Source organism: Ornithorhynchus anatinus, chromosome 17 (genome assembly GCF_004115215.2).
Source record: "Ornithorhynchus anatinus isolate Pmale09 chromosome 17, mOrnAna1.pri.v4, whole genome shotgun sequence".
NCBI lineage: Eukaryota > Metazoa > Chordata > Mammalia > Monotremata > Ornithorhynchidae > Ornithorhynchus > Ornithorhynchus anatinus.
The window spans coordinates 7911130-7936749 of NC_041744.1; the positions used below are offsets into that span (position 1 = coordinate 7911130).

At 46.7% G+C, this 25620-nt stretch overlaps 1 protein-coding gene across 1 annotated transcript in view; it reads right to left on the reverse strand.

Moving 5' to 3' along the window:
• The window catches only part of ABR (ABR activator of RhoGEF and GTPase), a 162805-nt gene that overhangs the window by 129912 nt on the left and 7273 nt on the right, over positions 1 to 25620 (reverse strand). The gene's annotated exons all lie outside the window — the stretch shown is intronic.

Sequence of the window (25620 nt, forward strand, 5' to 3'; positions counted from 1 at the left end):
TCTTAATCCCCATTTTACAGATGAGGTAACTGAGGCACAGAGAAGTGAAATGACTTGTCCAAGGCTAGATAGCAGACAAGTGGCGGAGCCGGGATTAGAACCTAGGTCCTTCTCACTCCCAGGCTTATGCTGTATGCTATGGATACACTAGGCCAACGTTCTAAGGCCCGGAGAAGTTAAGTGACTTGCCCGAGATCACACAGCAGGCAAGTACCAGGATCAGAACCCAGGTGCTTCTGACTTCCAAGCCTGTGCTCTATCCACTAGGCCATGCTGCTTCTCTCCCATAGAGTTTGGGAGAGAGGACTCCCCTTTGGCCTGGACACAACCCCCATCAGCCTTGGGCATCTGAATAGAGCCCTTGTCCTCTACAGAGTGAATATTTCCCAGGATTTCTTGTCCAGGAGCCACCACATCGCTCTTCGCTCTCTGCTCATCACATAGCCCTACAGTCCCTGAATTTCTCCTCCTCCCGTGACCAAGGCTGCCATAGCTGCTCTCGAGGTTCTGCTCTCCAGAAAGCCCCCTCAGAGAAACCAGCAGACTCCAGTCTCTGATTTCACCTGCAAAATTGCTGTGCTCTCATAAGCGTTCGCTCAATCAATTCTTTCAGTCATATTTACTGAGTGCTTACTGTGTGCACAGCACCACACTAAGCCCTTGGGAGAGTACAATACAACAACAGACACATGCCCTTCCCACAACGAGCTCACAGTCTAGAGGGAGAGACAGACATTAATATATATAAATAAATAAATTATAGATATACAATTAATGCTGTGGGGCTGGGAGGGAGGATGAATGAAGGGAGCAAGTCAAGATGACACGGAAGGGAAGAAGAGGAGAGGAGGGTTTAATTAATCGATCAACCAATGGTATTTATTGAGCACTTACTATGTGCAGAGCACTGTACCAAGCACAGAATTAGTGGACACATCCCTGTAGTATTGTGCAGATCGATTTGCCACCCCAGCCCGAGGGATCTTCTACCGCACAGAGGATTTGTCGGACCAGATTTCTCCAGTCAGGATTCAATGGGGCCCCAGAGGTGGTGCAGACAGCAAAGAGGACTTCTCGCTGCTCTCAACAGCCTTGCTAGAGGGCTCTCCTCTGGGCATGATCTCGCATGTGTGTGTGTGTATGTATACGTGTGGTGTGTCTCTCTCTCCAGGTCACGGGAAGCATGGACGTAGAAGCTACACTGGAGGAAGAAATGATTTGAGCTTCCGTTTTTGCAGTTTAGTCTTCCCAAGCACAGCTTACCTGAGCTGCAGGGAAGATTCTCCCCATAACACGTGGCCCCCGGAATAGGCCTCGCTATGGATATGGATCTTCTCCCAGCAAGACAGGAATCACATTGAAGAAAGAAGTGACCCAGGGCTGGGGAGAGCGGAGTCCTAACTCCTTCGGAGCCACCCTCCTCCCGGTGACCTGACCTTGCGCTGCAGCCGGGCTCTCAGTCAGGCCTAAGGTCACAGCTGTCTGCATCGGGCTGCTGCCGGAGACGGAGGGTGATAACTGTGGTCAGGCCTGGTTATGTCACAGTCCTGCCTGAATCAACCATGGTGCTCTTCCTTTCATGTTTACAACTATTATTCTTCTTCTTATTGTCATTAACCAGTCGATCACTTTTTGAGCATTTACTGTGAGCAGAGAACTGTACTAAGCACTTGGGAGAGTATAACAAAATGAGAGACCCATTTCCTGCCCACAACAATCTAACAATCTAGTGGGCTAGTTAAGTGTTTATTATGTGTCGAGCAGTAATCTAAGCACTGAGGTAGGCACAGCTTAATCAGGTTGGATGCAGTCCCTGTCCCACATGGGGCTCACTACACGAAGGGAGTAGGATTTAATCCCTGTTTTATAATTGAGGAAACTGAGGCACAGAGAAGTTCAGTGACTTACCCAAGGTCATACAGCAGTAACTGAAAGGCAGGATTAAAACCCAGGTTCTCTGACTCTCAGACCCTTGCTCTTTCCACTGGACAATGCTGTTTCTCATTGTGCCTTTTCATCATTTTATCACTATTATTATTATTATTGTTCAAAAGCTCTTATATTAATAATTTAATAAAAATAATGATTGTGGTATCTGTTAAGCACTCACCAGGCACTGTACTGAGCACTGGATTGGATATGAGCAAATTGGGTTGCACACAGTCCCCATCCCACGTGGGGCTCACAGTCTCAATCCCCACTTTACAGAGATAGAAACAGAGGCACAGAAAAGTAATGTGACTTGCCCAAGGTCACACAGCAGATAAGTGGCGGAGCCAGGATTAGAACCTTCTGACTTCCAGGCCCATGCTCTATTCAATACCCCATGCTTCTTATCTATTACTATTACTAGGGCGATTACTATTACTATTTGGTAAGTGCTTACTATAGGCCAAGCACTGTTCTAAGGACCGGGGTAGGTACAAACTAATCAGTCCCCGTCACACTTGGGGCTCAAAGTCTAAGTAGGAGGGAAAACGGGGATTGATTCCACAGTCTTGTGGAAAGACCTTGAGCCTGGGATTCAGGAGATGTGGGTTCTACTCCCAACTCTGTTCCTGGACCTCTGGGTGAAATTGGGCATGTCAGGTAACCTCTCTGTGCCTCCTCTTCCTCATCTGTAAACTGGGGAAACGATATCTGCTCTCCTGAGCTCTTAGATTGTGGGCAACCATGTGGAACTATGTCTACCTGATTTCCCTGCATCTATTCCAGTGCTTAGTACAATGCTTGCATAGAAAGTGCTTAATAAATAACATAACTAATTTGGGACTGGAGAAGTAGAAGCTTGACCTAGTGGAAAGAGCACAGGCCTTGGAGTCAGAAGACCTGGGCTTTAATCCCTGCTCAGCCAAAAGCTTGCTGTGTGACCTTGGGCAAGTCACTCAACTTCTCTGTACCTCAGTTACTTCATCTGTGTAATGGGGATTAAGACTCTGAGCCCCACGTGGAACACAGACTGAGTCCAACCTGATTAACTTCTATTTTCCCCAGGATTTAATACAGTGCACATAGGGCTTAACAAATACCACTGAATAAAAAAATTACTGCCACCAGTCTCCTGAGCAAGGGACTTCTTGGTGCTGGAATCAATGAACCATGGATGTCCCACACTAGGGCCTCTAGCAGGTACAGGGTCTGGAGAAGGAGAATGCAGCTTGGCTTGAATCCTTAGGGATGCCAGTAGAGATAAACTCCCTCCCGCCTCTTACCACACTAACAGAAATCCAGCTGACTCAACCCCATCCTGGACAGGGCTAAATTCTGTTGGGACCAAGTGGAGAGAGCCCTGGGGAGAAATAGTGGGTGATGGAGAGCTTAGTTTCTCCCTATTCTGACACGCTCACACTCAAGCTCCCCTTCCACAAAAAGAGGTGATAACACGAGGAGAAATGCAACTCATCAGGCTGGGAAGCTATGAGATGGAGAGGGGCCTCGCCCAGGCACATGTTGGCGCAAAGCTACTTTGATACACAGGGGTGATTTCTATGGTGTTGGAGCAGCCCCGGCACCACCGCTGCAGCTGAGCAGTAGCACAAAGTACGACAAAGTATAACAAAGCACATGCGACGTGCTTACTGTCCCTCTCCCATTGTTCCGCTTCTTCCTCTTGAAGATGCTGCTGCCTCGGCTTTGCTGCCTCCCTCATCACCCCACCCTGAATTTACCTTCCACTCCTCTGCCTCTCTGGTCTCTCACTATGGTGCAAATCAAGAAACTCTCCCTAGGTCCTGAGCTTTGGGAGAAGACCCCCATGAACAGAGAGCCAGACTTCCAAGTACACAGGGACAGGTGAATCAGTCACAGTCTGGGAGACTGAAGTCTCTACCCCAGACCTGTTTGGACCTAACTTTCATTCATTCATTCATTCAATAGTATTTATTGAGCGCTTACTATGTGCAGAGCACTGTACTAAGCGCTTGGGATGAACAAGTCGGCAACAGATAGAGACAGTCCCTGCCGTTTGACGGGCTTACAGTCTAATCGGGGGAGACGGACAGACAAGAACAATGGCACTAAACAGCGTCAAGGGGAAGAACATCTCATAAAAACAATGGCAACTAAATAGAATCAAGGCGATGTACAATTCATTAACAAAATAAATAGGGTGACGAAAATATATACAGTTGAGCGGACGGGTACAGTGCTGTGGGGATGGGAAGGGAGAGGTGGAGGAGCAGAGGGAAAAGGGGAAAATGAGGCTTTAGCTGCGGAGAGGTAAAGGGGGGATGGCAGAGGGAGTAGAGGGGGAAGAGGAGCTCAGTCTGGAACGCCTCTTGGAGGAGGTGATTTTTAAGTAAGGTTTTGAAGAGGGAAAGAGAATCAGTTTGGCGGAGGTGAGGAGGGAGGGCGTTCCAGGACCGCGGGAGGACGTGACCCAGGGGTCGACGGCGGGATAGGCGAGACCGAGGGACGGCGAGGAGGTGGGCGGCAGAGGAGCGGAGCGTGCGGGGTGGGCGGTAGAAAGAGAGAAGGGAGGAGAGGTAGGAAGGGGCAAGGTGATGGAGAGCCTTGAAGCCTAGAGTGAGGAGTTTTTGTTTGGAGCGGAGGTCGATAGGCAACCACTGGAGTTGTTTAAGAAGGGGAGTGACATGCCCAGATCGTTTCTGCAGGAAGATGAGCCGGGCAGCGGAGTGAAGAATAGACCGGAGCGGGGCGAGAGAGGAGGAAGGGAGGTCAGAGAGAAGGCTGACACAGTAGTCTAGCCGGGATATAACGAGAGCCCGTAATAGTAAGGTAGCCGTTTGGGTGGAGAGGAAAGGGCGAACTTTCATCCAATAATCTCACTGATGACCTGGAGATAAGACCTGAAAACAAATTCTTCAAATCCCCTGGCAACACAAAAATGGGTGAGGTTCCCAACACTGTGGATTTTTCTTTTTTTTTTCCCAAAGGGTCATAAACAAATTTGAGACGGGGGACGAAAAATCTAACAGGGACAATGCAAGGTAATGCACTTGGGGATTAAAAATACTGCAGCACAAACCTGAGTGGGGAAAAAGCGGTGGGGTGATGGAGTGGATGGATGGATGGGGGACGAGAGGAAAAGAGAGAAAGAGACTAAGACTTGAGGGTCACTGAGAAGCAACATGGCCTTGTGGAAAGAGCTCAGGTCGGGAAGCCTTAAGACCTGGCTTCTAACACTGACTCCACCACTTACCTGCTGTGTGACATTGGGCAAATCACTTAATTTCTCTTTACTTCGACTTCCTCATCTGTAAATTATGGATACAATATCTGCTCTCCCTCCCTCATAGGCTGTGAGCCCTGTATAGGGCAGGGAAAATGACCGACCTGACTGTATTGTATGTACCCCAGCCCTTGGGACCTAGTAAAATGTTAAAAACCTAACAAATACCAGAATTATTATTGTGGACTGAATATTATTGAGTCAGCAACAAAAATGCCATTATTCACTAGGTAGCATTTCTTGGTGTACCACTTTTAAGTAGGGCAGGTGTTCTTAGGGGTTTTCCCAATTAAACTTAATTTCCACCCCCTGAATCTCTTTTTTCTAAAAAAAGACTAGGGTTACATTTCCCTATCTTACAACAAATGTATTTTAAAGTTTAAGATCATCTTAACATTTACTGCCATTTAACATACAAAATGTGATATCTGTGCTGGTATTCAGTGTCTTCTTTTTCCCCCTAAGGAATTTCCCTTCTTCCCTCTGTGGAAAGAATCTGCAGCTTCTGGACTAGAAGTGGTAACACTATTTATTCAGCACCCCTGGATACAATGTACCTTACTAAGCAGTGTGAGGAAGAGCCAAACAGACATAAAAACATTTACAACCAGAGCAATCAATATAAGTAACTGAGTGAAGAATTTCATAAACATATATAAGGAGGTGTTAGAGGCACCTAGCACACCTTGATCATTCTTTAATCATTTCTTGCTTAAGGTGCCAATCATATAGCCCTCCCTGCAAAACCCAGAATTGGATACTATTAAATGTGGACCACTGCTGCAGGCCAAGGCCCCAAATTAAGCATGGTTACCACATCACTGTCTCAGTTCTAAGAATGCCAAAAATGTGACTGATGGCAAACGTTCTATTAGCCACTCCAAACAGAGAACTCCGGCTCTGCTGATGCTATCTGGTGTGAATTAAAAAATGAAAGCTAAAAATAAAACCCCCAATTTTTAAAAATGCCAACCTGATTTTTAACAGAATAAAAAATATATGGGTAGCTGTCACTTATATGTACATGTATACATGTGTGTGTGTGTGTATATATATACATATATATATACACCTTTGCTTTTAAAAAATCCACTCCCTGTATATGGGACATTCAGGAGAAGATTTGGGGTGGATCTGTTCCTCATGGAGCACATCTGGGGGTAATGTTGAAAGAAGCCCCTAGCTCTCTGCTTTAATGGGATACCTGAAAGAAAGACTTTCATAAACTCATAAGAGCACTACAAATAAGTCTTAATAATAATAATGACGATGATGATTGCATCTGTTAAGACTTTACTATGTGCCAAGCATTGCATTAAGTACTGGGGGAGAGACAAGATAATCAGGTTGAACATAGGCAGTGTCTGTTCCACATGGGGCTTGCAATCTAAGTGGGACGGAGAATGGGTATTGAATCCCCATTTTAACAGATGAGGAAACTGAGGCACAAAGAAGTTAAGAGACTAGACCAAGATCACACAGCAGGCAGGTGGCACAACCGGGATGAGACCCAAGTCCTCCAACTCCCAGGCTTGTGCTCTTTCTGCCAGGCTCCAGTGTTAAATGTGTTCTCACTGTTAAATGAATTTTACAAAGTCGTGGACTTGGGAGGTTTCACCACACATATAACATCCAATAGGCAGGGAATGACCCTTCCGATATACTGGGCTGTGGCTTGCCTCTTATTAAAGCACTGAGACAATTTTGGTCACTCTACAAACAATGGAGAGAGGCTGAAGAGGATGAAAAATGTCATAAAAATGGTGAAAAGTATGAAAAATAGGTCTTTTGAAGAAAGATTAAAGGAACTGTGGTTGTTTCTTCGGGAGGAAAAAAGGCTAAAGGGTAACTTGATAATTCTCCAAATATTCAAAGGGTTTTGATGGGAGGATGAGGTCCAATTAATCATTAGTATTTAATAAAGCCTATTGTGTGCAGAGCACTTTTGACTAAGTGCTTGGGAGAAAACAATGAAAATAAGACACGATCTCTGCCCTTAAGGAACTTGCAATTTAAGGAGGGAGGTGGGCAGGCGGTCCTAACATGATTTATCATCAGGAGGAAAAACAGACACATAACTGGTTTTAACTGGGTATCAGAAGGACCTGAGTTCTAATAGCAGCCGTGCCATTTGTCTGCAGTGTGACCTAGAGCAAATCACTTGACTTACCTGTGCTTCAGTTACTTCATCCGTAAAATGGAGATTAGGACTGTGGGAGGTGGACTGTGTCCAACTTGATTAATCGATGTCTGTCCCAGAGCTTAGTACAGCACCTGGCACATATGAAGTGCTTAATAAATACCATAAAAACCCCGGGGGAATATTAAAATGGAGAAGTGAATAAAGAAGTGCTTAAATAAGAGCAAAAGGGTTAGAACTGCTGTTCCTTCACCCCAGGACGATCTAGAAAAATGGGGCTCCTTTACCTCTTGGTCTTAGGCTCTAGGCTAACCCTGACTGTAAGGATGACATGTGCATTTGAGGAAGGGTGCGGTCTCCTCTGAGGTGGGACTCTCTCAAACACAGACCGTTGCCCAATCTCTTTCCCTGTGCCATCTGCAGCCTTACGATATTTCTGTCCTTGTTGTGCAACTTTCTCTCTTCCAGGATGTCATCGGCCAGTCTCACGAAAGAAACCACAGGTCAACAGGGTCAAGAAAGAGTAAAACCTAGTGAAGTGGAAGTCCCTTTCCCGAGAGCAGATTTATTCTCAGTGCTGCCTCCTCCTCCCTTAGCGGCAAGGGAATTGTCAAATTCTCACCCACCTAGGCAAAGCCATTCGACCAATGGATCTCCTGAGAGAGTGGGACCCCGACCCAAATGTGGGAGAGAAAGTGGGGGGGAACTGGCTCTCTTCCCATTTGCCCCACGTCCGATTACAGAGACTCTCAGAAACGCTGAAAGAGCTCGCCAAGGGATTGGATCAAGTTCTCAGTGGCCTCCAATGGCCCAGAGATAACCCCTCTGATTGCAGGGACCTAAAACAGGAAGCTGAGAACTACCCTTGATAGCCTCGCACAACATCAGGGAGAGGCCTCTTCCTGCCCCTGCACCAACATCAATCAGTCAGAAGCCGTTGGAACCTGAGAACTCTCTCCCCCTCAACCTCACACCCCGCCCTCAATCCACAGATCCCCCTCAGCTTCACACACCCCACTCTCAATTCACGGTCCAACAATGCTGTTAAAAATATCATTCAGCGGCTCACCAGAGAAAGGGAGGAAGACTCACAGCCTACCGAAGCTGCCGAGGGCACTCTGGAAAAGGATCACCTCCCTGGTATTGTTCTGCTGCACGACCCTATCGTTCGTTCGTTCTCTCATTCCTTCCTTCCTTCATTCGCTAGGCATTTGGGAGAGTGCAATATAACAACAAATAGACACATTCCTGTCCACAGTGAGCTCACAGTCTATCATTGTTGGAAGTGGAGGGTGAAGTTCTAAAATTCACCGGACGAGAAGTTTCATCCTAAAGACTGGGCAGGAAATACCCTGCTACTATCTATGACCCTTCATTTGGAAAACACACAGTCAGCATTGCCTATTTCAGGAATGACCCAAGTCATCACAATCTACAACAGACTGGCAAACCAAAAGTAGCAATCCAGTATGGGGCTTTTTCAGCCATGGGTGAAACTGGTAAAGTTGGGCAAGTCACTTAACTTCCTTGTGCCTCAGTTACCTCTTCTGGAAAACTCATTCATTCAATCGTATTTACTTACAGTGAAAATTGAGGGTTGAGACTGTGACCCCCATGTGGGATATGGACTGTGTCCAATCTGATTAGCTTGGATCTACCCCAGCACTCAGAACAGTTCCTGGCAGATAGTAAGCACTTAACAAATGCCATTAAAAAAAAACCATAAAAAAAAAGTAAACAGGAACTTGGTGGCAGGGTTGGCAGAACCAGATGTTGGAGGAGATGGCTGTTTTCTCCCCCAGGCTATCAGGAAACTGTGGTGTTTTCAGTCACAGCTGGGAGAATCCTTCCAGACACTTCTGAGCAGGGGAGGCCTGGGCAGCCTTACAGAACCAAGAAAGGCTTCCACAGGGTGATAATGATAATAATATTTGTTAAGTGCTTACTAAGTGCCAAGCCCTGGGGTAAATACAAGATATCAGCTCAGACTCAATCTCTGTCCCATAGGGAATTCCACTCTAAGTAGGAGGGAGTGGGATTTAATCCCCATTTTATAGGTGAGGAAATGAAGGCACAGAGATGTTATGTGATTTGGTCTGGGACACGATGCAGCAGGCAAGTGGCACATCTGGGATTAGAACCCAGGTCCTGATTCCCAGGCCTGCGTGCTTTCCACCAGACTACACTGCTTCCCCAGGTGATGACAACCTAGTGGAGAAACAGTTGACCATTTCTGTTAACCCTGTCAATGAGTTCCTGTTTACTTCTTTTTTTAATGTTGTTCTTTTTTCAATGATGTTTGTTAAGTGCTTACTATATGCCAGACACTGTACGAAGCTCTGGGGTAGATCCAAGCTAATCAGATTGGACACAGTCCATGTCCCACATGTGCTCACAGTCTTAATCCCCATTTTCCTTAAGAGGTAACTGAGGCACAGGGAAGTTAAGTGACTTGCCCAAGATCACATTGCAGACAAGTGGCAGATCTGGGATTAGAACCCAGGTCCTTCTGACTCCTAGGTCCGTGCTTTATCCGCTAGGCTTCTCAGAGTTTACCAGCCAGTGGGACTCAGAGCCAGGGCGAAGGCCACTTGCCTGTTTAGCAAAAATGGAAATGCCAGAGATGGAGGTTGGAGCTTCCTGGGGCCAGTTGACAGGCTCCAGTGCTTAGAACAGTGCTTGGCACATAGTAAATGCTTAACAAATGCCATTATCATCACTTAGAACCGTGCTTGGCACATAGTAAGAGCTTAACAAATACCATCATTATAATTATCATTATCACCATCACCTCTCTGGTTGTGCCCACCTCAGCAGGCTGCAGGCAAACATGCACGCACAAGGGTGAAAAACCAATGCTACCTAGAGCAGAGTAGCGTGTTCAGAGCTACCTTGTGCTTTAACCACACTTTTTTTTTTCTGCGAAGTTACATAGCAATGACTCAGTTCTCCCAAAGTTATTTTACCAAGGGGAGACGAAACCTCCCTTTAGAAAGGGGTGTCTGCACTTTGCCCCCGCCCCACCAGCCTTGGCTGGGGAAAAGTGGGTGTGAACTTAAAAAGCAGTCTACCTAAAAGCTCACTCTAGCAAATGGGGAAAGGGGCCTCGGGGTCTCAAAAGATCACCCAGCAGGTATATGATTTGCAGACTCAGAGTTAGAGTCAAGAATGACCCCGGAGAAGCCAAAATTTGTTTTTTTAAAACCCTCCAGGTCTTCTCGATAACGGGTGGCAGGCACCCCGCAAAGATGAAGGTCAGAAGGAAATGGAACTCCAAAGTCTGTATGGTTTGGATCTGATCCACGAGGCTGCCCTGAGAGAGTGGGAAATCGCGGGGAGACTGTTCCAAACCCTATGTTTTGGAGGAGAGAAGAGTGAGCGACCAAAGTTCTGAGGTAAACACAGTGTGCGATACCAATGAAGTGCGTGGTGGGACCGGCTGCAACCAGAAGCCAGGGTGAGAGTGTTCAGATGGGCATACTGGGCCATCTGCTGGGTGGGCTGTCCCCGGGCCCTAGTGATTGCTCCTTGCTCAGAGCTGGGACGGGGAGGGGACTTTGCCCCAGGCCCATGCTCTTTGGGAAGAGCCCTAGATGTCCACTCCAGAAAAACAGCAACCAGGTAATTACTGAAATGGCTTAGGATAAAATTATTTCTGCTAATGTAAATGCTGAGTAACTAAACTGGCTAATGAGGACAGAAGAGGAGAGTGCATTTGGAGAATTTACATCTCCGTTTGCGCCTTTCGAATTACACTGGAATCTAGTATTTCTCTAGCTAAATTTGGATTTTGCTGAAATCTCGGTCTAAACTGAAAACGGAAATAGCTTCACTGCAGTCTTTTCATGCTCGTGCAAACATCTGATCCGTGGACACAAAGAAGGAGGGGTTGTAAAAATGAAGCTACATTTCAGAACATTTCCATAGTTCAGAAGGTGGCACGACTGACATTCTCTTCCAAAGCATTTGCCCATATCACGGGTCCATTTACATATGCAGGAGTCTTAATTTATCTGGCAAGCTAATTTGTGAAGCCTGGACTATTAGGTTTGGGTAAATGCCGCATCAGAGTTTGATGATTCGGTTTTGCAGAAGAGAGGGAGGGAGGGAAGAAGGGAGGGCTCGTGGGGAGAAAGATGGGGTCCTCTTCATAAGCAAGAGATCTGCCATGAACATTCACAGAGACTCCTAGAGACCTCTCTAGACTGGGAGCTCCTTCGGGGGAGGAAACATGGCTATCGACTCTGTTACGCTGTACTCTCTCAAGCGCTTAGTACAGTGCTCTGCACACAGTAAGTACTCAATACATACCATTGATTGATGAGACTAATTGGAGTCCCACCTCTGTTGTCAGCTCCAACAGAAACGTCTCTCCTCCCTGAAGATAAAATGAAAAATCTTGAAAAGGAGAAGGGGGTCCTCTGGCCAGGGTGCCTAAGGGCCACACCCCCACCAGGCGGAAAATGATCACCCAGAAAACCACTCTGGATCTTCTTAGTGAATCTTTAAAGAAAAAATGTTGCCTTAACATGAGAGAATGCAAAAAACTGCCACAACAAAGGTTGACTCAGACTGAAAGCAAGACTCCGGCATGAGCCCGACTGCTGGAAGGTGGGGGGCAGATTTAAACAGACAACAAATCAAAAGTGACTCTGCAGGCCAGAGCAGGGGAGCACTCACGGCTGGGGAAGAGAGCTTGGTTTCCTCTGTGGTTCCAGCCCTATTACAATGTAAATGCAATCATAGCCCAGAGGCCTCATTTCTATTCAGAGATCTGGGAGACAGCTCTACCCCAGCAACTCTCTTCTCAGCTGCTAGGCACGGCACTGCCCAGCTTCCTGGCAACCCTATGTGGGGGAAGGTTTCTTCCAATGTGGCGGAACTGCCGTGCTACAGGTGTATCTTGTACAAAAAACAAATGAGCTTCCCTCCCCGGCCCCAGGCCACCGAGCTGAGGAAGGCTACACAACCCTGAATCAGTCAATTGGTATCTTACTGAACGCATGCTGGGTGCCGAGCACTCTACTAAATATATGAGACAGTAAAATAGAGGAAGATGACACCATCCCCGTCCAGCATCTAGCGGGAGGCAGAGATGTAAAATTACATGCCAATAAAAGAAAAGAGTGCTCAAATAGTATCCTGTGTACAATGTTGGGTATAAAAGTGGAGCGAGAAGTATTGAGGGCAAAAGTGCATGCTAGGGCTAAGTGCTGCAAAAATGCTGAAGTGAGAGAAGGGAGGTGGTGAACTGGAAGAAATGGAGCTCCAGGAGGATTTTGAAGAGAGGGGAGCTGTGATCTGGCAGAAAATTACTCCAAATGAGGCACTGCCAGTACTTTAATTTTAGCAATTTCTAAGCAATATCTTTTGTTTCCAAGGTCTGCAAGCCTATGCTCCTGATAGGCGGACCTAAGCTAGGTGTAGATGGTAAATAGGAGGAGAGATTAAGGATCCAGACACGTAGAAGAACACACGGCTCAATAAGCTCAATATGCCCTGCTGATTGACAAATCAACTCTTTGCTTAATATGTCCAAAAACAGAACTCCTCATCTTCCACCCAAGTCTGTCTTCCCCATCTCTGTAGACAATACCACTATCCTTCCTGTTTTACAAGCCATAACTTCGGCATTAATCTTTGACTCATCTCTCTCGTTCAACCCACATATTCAATCTGTCTCCATATCCTGTCAGTTTTACCTTCACACCCTCATCAAAATCCACCCTTTCCTCGCCATCCAAACTGCTGCTTCACTGATCCAAGCACTTATCCCATCCACCTGGACTGCTGTTCCAGTCTCCCAGCTGACCTCCCTGCCTCCCTTCTCTCTCCACTCCAGGCCTCTCTTCACTCTGCTGCCCTGATCGGTCTTCTAAAAAAAGTTCAGTTCACGTCTCCCCACTACTCAAGAACCTCCAGGGGTTGCCCATCCACCACTGCAAACAGAGACTCCTTACCATTGGCTTTAAACCACTCAATCAGCTTGCCCCCTCTTCCCTTATCTCACTGATTTCCTGCTAAAACCCCATGCCAACCCACTCGCTGCATGTGGAGCTCATCTGTCTCCCTGTCAACCTCTTGCCAACATCCTCCTTTTTGGCCCGGAATGCCCTCCCCCTTCATATACAACAGATCACCACTCTTCCCACCCTCAAAGCCTTATGATAATCACATCTCCTGTGTGTCCTGGGGCAAGTCACTTAACTTCTCTGTGCCTCAGTTACCTCATCTATAAAATGGGGATTGAGACTGTGAGCCCCACGTACGACAAGGGACTGTGTCCAACCCAATTAACTTGTATCTATTCCAGTACTTAGTACAGAGTCTGGCACATAGTAAGCACTTAATAAATACCATCATTACTTCCTTCAAGAGGATTTCTACAACTAAGCCTTCGTTTCCCTTCTTTCTTTCCCCTCTGTGTCACCTATGCACTTGGACTGTATCCATTTATCACTTGATATTCACCACACCCTCAGCCCCACAGTACTTATGTCCATATTTACAATTTATTTCAATGCCTGTGTCACCCTCTAGACAGTGAGCTCCTTGTGGGTAGGGAACATTTCTACCAATCCTGTTGCCCAGTACTCTCCCAAGTGCCTAGCACAGTACTGTCAGGGTCCTGCCGGAAAATTCCACCATCGAACTGGGCCCAGCGGACAGATTCCATTTCTAGGCAATGCCCACTGCCCCAAGTGGTTCTGGGAGCTGAAAATCTCACCTCGGCAGCATCTGCAAACCTTGCCATTTGGCCTTTGAAAATGTTCAGAATGGTCAGGAAATGGTCAGAGCTGAAATTGAGATGTGAAACCCCTCTGAGTCAGCCACTGGGCAGAAGAGGAAGATCCCGGGAGTCAAATTATAACCAGGCTCAGGTTCCTGAAAACCAAGCAGCCAAATCCAAACCTTCAGACCAGAATGGGAAAGTCCCAGGCCCAGGCCTAAAAGGCCATTATTTCCTCCACCACCTGCCACCGCACTTCTTGAGGAATCTTCTAACATCCACTCCGGGTCCTTAGGAGCACCTGCTTCTAAATCCTTTTCTTTAGAAAGTATGTCAAAAGCAATTCACCAACTTTTCAGTAGGAGCAGTATAGTAATGGCATTTATTAAATGCCTACTGAGTACTTGCACTGCACCTCAGTTTCCCCATTTGTAAATCAGGGATAATAATCCCTGGAAGTTGTGTTTTTATAGAATTTGTAAAGTGCTTACTAAGTGCCGGGCATTCTACTAAGCACTGGGATGGATAGAAGCTGATCAGGTTGGACACAGTCTTAATCCCCATTTGACAGGTGAGCTAACTGAGGCACAGAGAAGTTAAACAACGTGTCCAGTGTCACACAGCAAACAAGTGGTTGAGCCGGCAATGGAAGCCAGGTCCTCTGACTCCCAGGCCCATGATGTTCCTGCTAAGCCATGATGCTTCCTTGTTCTGTGGATAGAGGCAATGCCTCCAATAAAGCCTTAAAACCCCTAAGGAAAAAAAAATCGATCTGATTTACTGCATGCCTGGTGTGTGCAGAGCACTGAACTGAGCACTTGGGAGAGGCTAATATTTGTAAAAGCCACAATCCCTGCCTTCATAGATTATGAGTTCCTTGAGGGATAAGGTCTCATTTCAGTAATTCTCTTCCCTGGCCCTTAGTAATAATAATAATAATGTTGGTATTTGTTAAGCGCTTACTATGTGCCGAGCACTGTTCTAAGCGCTGGGGTAAACACAGGGGAATCAGGTTGTCCCACGTGGGGCTCACACTTAATCCCCATTTTACAGATGAGGGAACTGAGGCACAGAGAAGTTAAGTGACTTGCCCACAGTCACACAGCTGACAAGTGGCAGAGCTGGGATTCGAACTCATGAGCCCTGACTCCAAAGCCCGTGCTCTTTCCACTGCGCCACGCTGCTTCTCTACAGTGCTTTGCACACAGTAAGTGCTTAGTATCACTTAATATCACTAGTATTACTATTCCTCAAAGAGTCACTATTTTAAGAGCTAACAAGACAGACTTAAAATTATTTAGACTTATGAGGGAAAAGAAAATTGAAAATGGGTATGTGAATAAATAAGCACATCAACAGTACAGCAAGTAGATCAATATGTATATAAACATTTCAGGAGGCTAGGAGAACACAAGTGCTGAGATAGTAGAAAGGAGATATGAACTCAGGAGAAGAAACCTACTTGGAGAAAATCTCCTTGAGGATGTGGGATTTCAGAAGGACTCTGAATAATGCAGTCAGTGTGGTATGGAGCTAACCATCTGTCAATTAATCACGTTTATTGAGCGCTTACTGTGGGCAGAGCACTGTACTAAGCGTTTGGGAAAGTGCAATACAAGCTAATTGCAAGCTCCTTTTAGGTTGGGAACATACCTACCAAGTGCTGCATTATTCTCTCTGGTGCTTAGGACAGGGCGCTGCACATAGCAAGTGCTCAATAAATACCATGGATTGACCAACTGATTGATTTGAAAGGGGAGAGGGTACCAGGCAGGGAACGGGAAGGGCATGAGCAAAGATGGACCTCTGCTCCTGCCTCCTCCTCTCCAAAAATTATTTCAGTGTCTGTCTCCCCTGCTCGACTGTAAACTCCTTGAGGGCGAGGATCACATCTCCTAACTCTAGTGTACTCTGCCAAGAACTTAGTTAAGTGTTCCGTACACATTCTATCACTAATGGTATTTATTGAAGGCTTACTGTGTGCTAAGCACTGTAGTAAGAGTTTGGGTGAGTGGAATACGACAGAGTTGTCAGATATGTTCCCTGCCCACAATTAGCTTTCAGTCTAGAGAGGGTTCAATAAATATTATTCTTCTGACTGGAAGGAGCATAGACTGCTGCTGGGGAGTAGCAGATGAAGAGGGCAGAAGGTAAGAGGGAACGAGCTAATGGAGAAAAAGTGTCATAACACATGGTAGCCATTCTCCACTTTCAGTGGGGGGAAAGGAAAGAGTCTGACATAAAAGAGGAGAATTGCACAAGTCTTGTGAATTGCTCGCACCACTCCAGCTTCTTCTACTTGGTGCAATAACACGGAAACAACAGGTTAGGGAGAGGACAGACATTCTTTGTGAAAAGGGAAGAAGCGATTTTCTCCTTCGCATTTGCAATGGCTCCACCTTTCAGGTCAAAGACCAATGTAAATGCTCTCTGTTTATCCCATGAGCCAACCAGGGACAACATGTGTGGGCCAGGAACTTCTACAACGCCCTCCCCACTCTGTTAGAAAATCAGCAATTAGTGATAATGTGACCTCGTGAACTTGAACAGGAAAGGGTCAGAAAACTAAGGACGGCTTTGCAACTGTTATGAGAGAATCCTGCTTTCAAATTCGAAGTAATGGTAACTGGGGGCAATGCATCGTACTAAGCAGTTGGGAAAGTCCATCAGAATCAATCAATTAATCGTGTTCATTGAGTGCTTACTGGGTGCAGAGCACTATACCAAGTGCTCGGGAAAGTGCAATGTAACAGAGTTGGTAGGCACGTTCCCTGCCCGTTACGAGTTTAAAAGGGAGTGTGAAGCAATGTTCCCTGCCCAGAAGGAACTTACATTCTCCAGAGGGAGATAAACATAAAAATATTTACAAATGAGATACTCAGAATAAATTGACTGAACAATCCATTTGTCTGCTGTGTGACCTTGGGCAAGTCACTTCTCCACACCTCAATTACTTCTTCTATAAAATGGAGATTAAGACTGCGAGCCCCATGTGGGACATGGACTTTGTCCAATCTAATTAGCTTGCATCTACCCCAGCGCTCAGGACAGCGCCTGGCACATAGAAAGTGCTTAACGCATACCATAAAAAAAAACCACCCAGCAAACATAGATATGTAAGTGCTGAAAGAGTTAGAAGTAAATTTTTATGTGCTAGAGTTGGCCAATGAGCTGATGTGACTTAGGGTGTTGGGTGTCAGTCCAGGAAGGGTTGTTGGAGGAGATGGGATTTTAGGGAGATTTTGAAGGTGAGATTCTTTCACTGTCTGACCACTTTTCTCCTCTGGTATTTTCCCTCGGGGCTTTGTGATCCAGGTGCTAAGTAAACACCAAACACTACCAGAGTACAGAATTATTTGTGGACCGCTGCTGGTCACCGCATTTGGAAACCATAAACTGTACACAAGCAGCCCTCTTCGCAGAGAGCTAGCTGAATGCAGCCAGCCTTCAGTGATAAGTGTTCTTGTTAACAGTGAGGGTAAAGATGCCAGATCAAGTTCAGTTTATCGGTTTCTAGCAGCGCTGGCTCCTGACGGGCAAATATTTACCAACTCAAACAAGCAAAATTATTCCGCAGTCCAACCGAGATCCTTCCTTGCCAGCCAGTAATACATAGGCTTTTCAGGCCATGGAGGTTTGGAATTAGCAGTGGAGCAGCTTCTGGAAGATTCAAGTGAAATCAAAGGAAGGAAAGCACAGCAGCTGGAGCTCTGGGGGCTGGAACAACTATCCGGCTGGATGGAAAGGACCGTCAGCTCTACCCGATTGCCTTTTCCTGCGGATCGACATCCTCAGAGGGGTGTGCCTCTGGCAGGGTGAGGGGGTCTGACCAACCCTGGGTGATAGCTTGGCATCAGTCACCCAGACCTGGGGAGGTGCCTTTAAATCGCCACCTCTCTCTCTCCTCTACCACCCTCTTAACCTCCCCGCCATATTCCAAGAACGAGAAGCCGGAACCAAAGGCCGAAACACTATCCTACTCAATGGGAAAGGCAGGTTCCCCCAAGAAGTAGGGCCCCAGGGAGATAGCCCCAAGACACCTGACCCCAGAGGCAGCCCTGGGGAGAACACTGGGTGGGGGAGGAGCACGTTTGTCCAGTGTCGTGCTCAGTACCCCGAGAAAGACATCGGCAGAGATTCTGATGAAGATTCGAGTCCAACTGGGCCCCCAAAGGATGAAGGATACTTGCAGAGGCAGATCTGAGTGAGCGCTTTTATTCAGTCACCCTGAGGGTCCCCCCACCTCATCTTGCTGGGTTAGTTCTGTCAATCCAAAGGTTGCATTTGGCTCCACTGCCTCTCTGGGTGTTTGCATCCTAGCCGTTTTCACACCACCAGATTCGTCTATCAGATAGTGGTCCTCCACTACCCTTTTTTTTTAACCAAACACCTTAAACACAAACAAAAATTGCTCGGAAATGTCCCCACCCTAACCTCCCCCACCAACTGTCCAAAGGCATCTTCAAGTCAATCTTCAGACAAACTTTTTGAAAGTTTTTAGTTGTTTGGAAAGCATAATCTCTCTCGCCTAGGCACCGGTCTTTCAGTAGTAATGAAGAGACCAGTTTTAAGGTTGAGGAAACCCACCACCAGAGAGACATGCTGGACCAAGGGTCCATCCTTCATAGGATTCTGCTTCCAACAGGGGCACCAGAAGACTTGGCATGACAGTGCCCTTCTGGCAAACTGACAGCTCTAAATGTTCCAACTCCTAGCCCTCTAGTATGCCTTTATCCCTGGTGGCCCCCTGAACTTTCCTTCACAGCTCAAAAAACCCACTTAAACAGCATCAGGCAACAGAATGTCACACTAAATCCAGAGAACATTTTAGAAGTTTCTGTCCCTAAAGCCTTAAGCCCATCCAGCAGAGCCAAATTCCACAAAGAGAAGTGAGATTTAACACATACTCCTGTTTCTAGAAATTCCAGCCCTAGGGAAACCACAGCTCCTGGAAAGAGGAAGAGTGTTGGTTCAAGGAAGCATTACCTGCACTGATGCAGTTTCCACTTTTCTGCTCCTGAAACCCTCTTCATTTTGGAGTGTGAAAGAGGAGTCTTTGAAGTAACTTAAGGAGGAGTTGGGGTGGAAGATGAGGGGAAGAAGGAGAGTCTGTCTTCCCTGCAGCTGCTTTCTTTCATAAACAAACCCTTTTGTGTCCTGCTGATGGGGATTTGAGGAATGAGAGGCACCCTGCTGGTCTGTCTGGGTTTCCATGAGAAAATGAATTTCACGAGGTTGTGGCCACATCTGGACAGAGCTAGGCTTTGTCTTAAAAAGACATTTCCTTTCTTGACCCAAATCAGGCCAGGACAAACCTAATTTGATATGCCAAGACACTTCTAGCAGAGGTGCAGAAATTTGATGCTCTAATGTACTAATTCTAAGGGAAAAGTTAGGGGTAGCAGAAGAAAGGGAAGCAGCATGATGTAATGGATAGAGCACGGGCCTGGGAGTCACAAGGTCATGGGTTCTAAATCCAGCTCTGTCATTTGTCTGCTGTGTGACCTTAGGTATGTCACTTCACTTCTCTGAGCCATAGTTACCTCATCTGTAAAATGGGGAACGAGACTGTGAGGCTTTGTGGGACAGGCACTGGGCCCAACCTGCTTAGCTTGTATCCACGCCAGCACTTAGTACAGTGCCTGGCACTTAGTGCTTAACAAATACCACAAATATTACTATTATTATTATTAATTAATGTCTCTGGAGCTGGATTTGGGAGTCTGGACTAAAGGCCACTCAAGAAATCCTGCCATCGGTACAGCCATATGACAGACTTCAGCTAGCCTTGCAGGCTATTTTCAGGCCTCAGCTCTCTCTTTTCTTTTTATGGCATTTGTTAAGTGCTATGTGCCAGGATATAAGCTAAGCAGGTTGGGCCCAGTCCATGTCCCACATGGGGCTCACACGCTCAATTCCCATTTTACAGATGAAGCAACTGAGGCTTGGAGGAAATGAAGCGACTTCCCAAGGTCAAACAGCAGACAAGGGTGGAGCCGGGTTTAGAAACCAAGTCCTTCTGACTCCCAGGCCCGTGCTCTATCCACTGAGCCACGTTGCTTCTCTCTCCTTTCCCCACTATCCTACTGCTGCTGCCCCTGACTGGGGTGAGGAAAGGGAGTCAAGCTGAGCTAAGGACAGTCCACATTGAGCTCCTGTAATACGGCAGTCAAGTGTGGGAAGGAAAGCAGGGCTAATCATTCATTCAATCATATTTATTGAGCGCTTACTATGTGCAGAGCATTGTTCTAAGTGCTTGGAATGTTTAATGCGGCAACAGATAGAGACAATCCCTGCCCAACAATGGTCTCACAGGCAGCAGCTGTCAATCAGGAAGAGCCAGAAGCCATCAGGAAACCCACCAAGGGCACAATTTCTTTGAAAAAGAGACTTTAGCAGCACCAGCTCAAGCTAATGCTTTTTGAATCTTCCCTGCTTAACTGGAACAAAGAGTTCTAGTTCCCAAACTCCCCGCTGCCTACTCCTCCCGTATTCAGCTAACTAATCAGGCAGATTTCATCAGGGCCAATGAGAAATGTAGATTCTGCAAAAATATGCAGAAACCAACACTGGCTTGGCCTTGTGTGGACCTATTCTGTGACTAGGACTTTATTAACATGGCAGAGCATGTTGTTCAAGGGTTGTCATGAGACAGTCAAGGTGTAATTTTCCAGGGAATACTGCCCCATATTTTAACTGTAGACTCCTCCTCTAGACGATTAGTTCCTTGTGGGCAGGGAAAATGCCTACCAAATCTGTTATGCTGTACTCTTCCAAGCTCTTAACATAGTGCTCTGCACACAGTAAGCACTCAATAAGTACAATGGACCATTCTTCAATCCTTCCCAGGGCCCCACCCTTCAACATCAAATCCTGTATTCCCTACATGGCAAAGGGCATCCACAGCCAGGCCTGAGAGCAGAAAAGGGGAAAAAAACAGCAATATTTACCAGGCGTTGGGGAAATCCCTGATTACTCTCAACTTTTGCTTCCTGAAGTTAACATCAAACTCCCTCTAGCACTTACTCTCACCATGTTTGCCTGGGGCAAGCTTATCAAAGGTCTTATGGGGGCCAAATATTCCCAAATGGTGCCTGCAATCCTAGCGAGCTAGACAACTAAAAAAAGGATGTTTTGAAATTAAGACTGAGGAGTGAAAATATGTTAAAATACAGTTAAAATATGGGGCGGTATTAAGAGACCTGAGTTCTAGCAGGAGCGCTCTCTCTGGCTGTTGTGCGACCTGAGGCAAATCACTTCATTTCTCTGGGCCTCAGTTTTCTCATCTGCAAAATGGAAATATAACTATTAATACCTGTCCCACCCGACTTCACAAGGAGGCTGTGAGGTCAAAATCGGATGATTACTGTGTAAACCCTTTGGACATTAGAGGGCTCTACAGATTCAAGGTTTTCAGACATTACTATCAGGTCTACACACAAAAGTTGCGTTCGCTGTTGGTTTAAATTTCTTTGGTCTGTTTTCTATTACTGCTTTTGCCAAGTAGCATATAAAAATTGGGAAGCTTCAGAAGGAACAGTTACATCCTCAAAGGAAAGGATGGGGCTGGATTCCACTGCCCGGAATTTTAGGAGTTATACAACTGTAGGAAGGGGAGGTGTGAACCCAATTCTGTGACTTAAAAAATAAATAAATAAATAAATAAACCGCAATCTGTATGAAGCTCCGGCCAGCCCACCAGAGGTATTCTATCGGCAATGGCTCCAAAGGGGAGGAGGAGAGGAGCAGGGCCAAGACAGTGGAGGGCATGATTTACCGATCTTTTCGATTGCCAATTTGAAGGGCTCATTAATTTTTGTTCTTCAGTCGCCAGGCTGTAAAGGTTAGGTACAGCCAAGTCACCAATCAACACAAGGCAGGGCTTTCAGCAAGGGGCACCGCCAAATGACCAGTCTCGGACCCACTGCCCTTCCGGGACAATGAAGAGGGGAGAGTGGGGGCATGGAACGCAGCCCACGAGAGCCACATAATGAACTTGGGTTCCATTGCCAAGCAGCACATTATCAAAGAGAGCATTGTGCTCACGTGTTTCAACGTGCACACACTCCTTGGCTGCCTCGTTTGGGGCCAGAAATGAGTGTTCTGTAAGGTTTGTTACATTCCCGACCCTCAGAGGCTTTGCCTGCTGTCAGAAGGAGCGCACTTTTGGAATTTCTCAAGATGCTGGGAGGGGAAAAAAAATCTATCTATATATACATATATATGGTGCCATTATACAGTCAAACTCAAGGAAGGCAGTTCAATTTGGAGCAGAGTTTTTCCATAATAGAAAATGCAATTTCCAATAGACACAGTCCATGCTCGCCTTACTGCTCAGGCTGCAGCTGGGAGACATTTCGGTAATTGGATGCTCTGCAGAACATAGTCTGGGATTATTCAAATTATGGGTTTTCCAGGAACCTTGGGCATCTATCATGGCAGGGTGGAGTGGGCGGAAGAAAGAAAGAATTTCATTCTCTTGTTCCCAAAGGCTACTGCAACCCTGCAATCTATTTCGGCCATTAAGATAGATCATCCCAACTCACCCCAAAGGACACATACCTTCCGGATGCTATGAAAAGGAGGAAAAAAGTGCATATGGGCTGTTTGCAATACTGTTGGCCAAGTGCTAGGGAGGTGGGAGGGGGCAGGAAGAGGAAGGGAGAAGGTCAACGACTAGATGTAAGAGCAAGAGGATGAGGACTAGCAAATGGTTCACCCAAGGGGCAACCCAAGCCCAGCTGCTCTGGGTGTCAGCTGGGCACCGATTAGTCCCCTGCAGGCAGCAGGACCCAGGAACAAAGAGTGTGGCTGCCACCCACATTCTCTCCCCCCTACTAAGGATTCCACAATTTGGATTTTGGATGCCCTGGCACAGTGGGGAAAGTGGCATTAATATTCGCCCACTTGATGGAAGGCTTCTGGGCCAACGGATCGGGGCGCAAGAAGCACAACGGGAGGGGAGTGACCCGATAATAAAATTCTAGCCCAGGATGCATTCTCCCCAGGGGAATCTTATTGCTGGGATTTGAAGTCGGAAAAGAACCTCTGGCCCCTTGGGGACTGCAGGATCGGGGGCTCTGAGAAGTTCCTTGACTAAACTGGTGGACCCTGTTTCTCACTGCCAAAGGCCCACCTGGCTAATAATAATAATAATGTTGGTATTTGTTAAGCATTTTCTACGTGCAGAGCACTGTTCTAAGTGCTGGGGTAGATACAGGGTAATCAGGTTGCATTACGTGAGGCTCACAGTCTTAATCCCCATTTTACAGATGAAATACCTGAGGCACAGAGAAGTTAAGTGACTTGCCCACAGCCACACAGCTGACAAGTCGCAGAGCCGGGATTCGATCCCATGACCTCTGACTCCCAAGCCTGTGCTCTTTCCACTGAGCCACGCTGCTTCCCATAGCTTTGGGAAGTAATGGAAATGGTATTTATTGAGAGTCTTCCCCGATTAAGCCCTCTTTTCCCCGGCTTCCTCTCCCTTCTGCGTCGTCCATGCAGTTGGATCTGTGACCTTTGATCATTTGATATTCGCCCCCGCCCCTAACCCCAGAGCTGTCTACCCACTGCACTGTACTCTCCCAAGTGCTTAATACAAAGCTCTGCACAAAGTGGTCAGTAAATTCCACTGATTGATTACTTTTAATGTTAAGTGCTTACTATGTGCCAAGCACTGTGATCTCACAACATCTCTGGGAGGCAGGGAGGAAGCAAGTAGGCAAGAAGAGGCATTGGTCAATCTTATGAGGGCCTACTGGGTACAGAGCACTATATTAAGTAAATTCTGGATATGATGATGAGGATGAGGGTGTTGACAGAAGAGGGTTATATCCTCACTTGGAGGCTGCCTCACCATCTACCAGGTGCATCTGGGTTCTAATCCTGGCTCCGCCACCTGTCTGCTGTGTGACCCTGGGCAAGTCACTTTGTTCCTCTGTACCTCAGTTACCTTGTCTGTACAATGTGGATTAAGACTGTGAGCCCCATGTGGAACATGGACTGTGTTCAACCTGTATCTACCCTCACATTTAGAACCGTGGCTGGAACATAGTAAGCGTTTATCGAATGCCATAAAAAATAGTATTATCCCCATTTTACTGATGAGGGAAACTGAGGCTCAGAGAGATTTGAGTTGACTTGCTCAATCTCAACAAGTTGGTCAGTGGCGGAGCTGGCACGAGAACCCGGGTTCTTCTGCTCCCTGAAACTATACCTATACTTTTCAATAGAACACTCTGGCTTCTTGGCTGGGTAATGAGATGATTCAGGTTTCAAACTTTTAGGTAAATATTCTTGAGCAGTATAACTGTAAAACGAACTCCTTGAGCCAAAACAAATTCCACCTCTGCCTCCAGTGGCTCTGGGAGAGGCCAGCTGGAGCTGGCGGAGCTGGGAGAGCAGGTGGCTTTGGGAGACCGAGGAGTGGTGCTGCCTAGCTCATCAGCCTTCCCTCTGCCAGTGCATCCATGATATATGCAGCATCCTTGGAATGACCCTGGCAAATTCTCTCCAGTCAATCTCTCCAGCAATGCCTGCTACCCCAACGTCCTTGTCAGTGCTTCGTCTTTCCTAAGGCCAAGCTCTCGCTGCAACCAACGTTCCATCACCCTGGCCAACCCCACTATCCCTCCAATTCACAGCCACAGAGGTTTGAGGTTGCCATTAATTTCTCACCGCCTTTCTCTCCTCCCATTTAATCTCTTGCTAAGATTCACTGCTGCGCCTTTTCCAACATCTCTTAAATTCATCCCATCAGCTCAAACTGCCCCATCCATCTCATGTCCTTACTCCAAGCCCTCTATTTGCTCCAAAACGACTTTCCACAGCAATATTGCATTGTTTCTCCTCTCCACATAGGCTTTCAGAGCTCCTCACCAAGCCAACTCTGCCAATGTCATTCCTATTCAAGCCCAGTGTTCCATTTCTCAGTTGCCAGGGTTTTGTTTCTCATTCACTATTATTATGTGCAGGGCACTGTCCTAGGCACTAGGCAGCAAATAATAGAAGTAAATGTTGCAGTCCTGGCCCTCAAGGAGTTTACACACTGATTTTTTTAATGATGTTTCTTAAGCACTTATTATGTGCCAGGCACTGTACTAAGCACTGGTGTAGATATAAGCTAATCAGGATGGGCACAGTCCATGTCCCACATGGGGCTCACAGTCTTAATCCCCGTTTTACAGATGTAGTAACTGAGGCACAAAGAAGTTAAGCGAATCGCCCGAGGTCACACAGCAGATAAGTGGCGGAGCTGGGTTTCGAAACCAGCTTTAACGCACGTTAACAAGCTGTAGTCGTGCCTCTGTGTGGGCCAAGATGCTTTGATCAAATTCCCACTTGTGCTGGCCGGGCCTTCCTTTTCTCCTTATTTCTGATTCTCCTCAACACTTTTCTTTTCCAGGAAGCCTCCCTGATTGAAGGTGAGTGCAATGGCACCCAAAGCAGACCCTCACACAGCCCAGCCTCTCAGGGATCCGATCCTCTTCAGCAGGTTACGTGTACAGGTGGGCAAGTGAGATGTGGCCTAGGATGAGCTGTAGGTGCGAGATCTTG